At 48.9% G+C, this 1,519-nt stretch overlaps 1 long non-coding RNA gene across 1 annotated transcript in view; it reads left to right on the top strand.

Moving 5' to 3' along the window:
• The window catches only part of LOC115281409, an 18,631-nt gene that overhangs the window by 14,933 nt on the left and 2,179 nt on the right, over nt 1-1,519 (top strand). The window lies entirely within an intron of this gene.

The following is a 1,519-nucleotide window of genomic DNA, read 5'->3' on the forward strand; positions in this document are numbered from 1 at the left end:
TGTGGGAACCCCGCATGGAAATCTCCTGTCTGCCTTGTCAGGAGCCCCCGTCTCCCGGTTTTCTCGTACTTCTCAGCCTCTCGACCCCCTGCAAAGTCTCCAAGCCTGACGTCCTCTCTTAGCCCCGGGTGGAGGGGCCAGCGCGTGTGACTTCAGGGACGTTCCCCAAACTATCTGAGCCTCCGTTCCTCATCTGCAGATTGGGGGAAGTATCAGGTGCCGTGAGGAGTAACTGAGATGAGGTCCTCAGGACAGTTTCTGGTCCGTGGTCAGCACGGAGGGTGACCAGCGTCATTGTTATTACAGGCTCGGCTAATTCTTACCTTCCCGGTCCAGGCAGCTCTCTGTTTGTAACTCTCTGAGCACTGGAGGGAGAGCCTTTCTGCTGTGAACGCCAGATGTATCCTTACTTGGTATCTGACTGAAGTCATCAAACTAGGACTAATGCACCTATTTCTCTGCAGACCGGAAGAGCTCATATTCTCCTGGCGTCTGTTGTAGGAAGCCGGTTCTTCCCAGTCTCTCTTAAAAAATGGATTTACAGGCTTTTAAAAAATTATTTGTCAATTATCTCTCAATAAGGTTGGACACAAAGAAAGCTTTGAGGTGTAATTGATAAAAGAATGGATTTTTTAAAAGCCTCCCTAATGTTATTATGCACATAGTTTACAGTTCAATTAGGAGGAAATAAAATGGTGAGGCAACATAATGACCACAGCAGCTCCTTGCCCCCTCCCCCCAGACCATCCCCACCCTCCTGGGTCAGCTCACCAGTCCTCCGCCCTCCTTACTTCCAGCTGAATCTTCTGGTACAAATCGCCACCCATCTATCATTTCTAGCTCGTGTTTCATCCATTTAAAAATTTTTAATTTTTTTTTTTTTTTTTGAGAGAGAGAGAGAGAGAAGGAGAGAGACAATCCCAAGCAGGCTCTGCACTGTCAGCACAGAGCCCGATGCAGGGCTCAAACCCACAACCGTGAGATCATGACCTGATCCAAGTCAGATGCTTAACTGACTGAGCCACCCAGGCGCCCCTGCTTATTGATGTTTTAAGCCACTACATTGGTGGGGCCTGTTGCACTGCAGCTAATCAGTAACGCTGTCTAATACAGGGGTCCAACCACGCAGTTGTGAGGCCAGCGAAGCTGGGATATTAATGAATGATGCCCTCGTGATGGTTGAGGACTTTGGCCCAGGCTCCAAGTCTTTCTCTAGACCATAATACTTGCCACGAAACACCACATACATTTTCTTGAGCATAACCCCCATCATTTCAAGACCCCTCCCCGCCGGCTTCCCTAACCTTTCGTTGTCTGAACCGCTACTGCATGTCTTTTCTGTGTCATTGCTCATTTCATGATCTTTTACAAAACGGCTACTTTCTCTGACAGGTTTCACTGGAATCAGAATGAGAACTTTCATTCTGGTGGCTGGTGACCTCGCATCTCCCTCTCCTTCCATCCCCCAGGTGTCATGTAGGAGCAGAGCTCCCAGACAGTGTGCCCAACAGCAAGACGA

The sequence above is a fragment of the Suricata suricatta genome, chromosome 17 (genome assembly GCF_006229205.1).
Source record: "Suricata suricatta isolate VVHF042 chromosome 17, meerkat_22Aug2017_6uvM2_HiC, whole genome shotgun sequence".
Taxonomy (NCBI): domain Eukaryota; kingdom Metazoa; phylum Chordata; class Mammalia; order Carnivora; family Herpestidae; genus Suricata; species Suricata suricatta.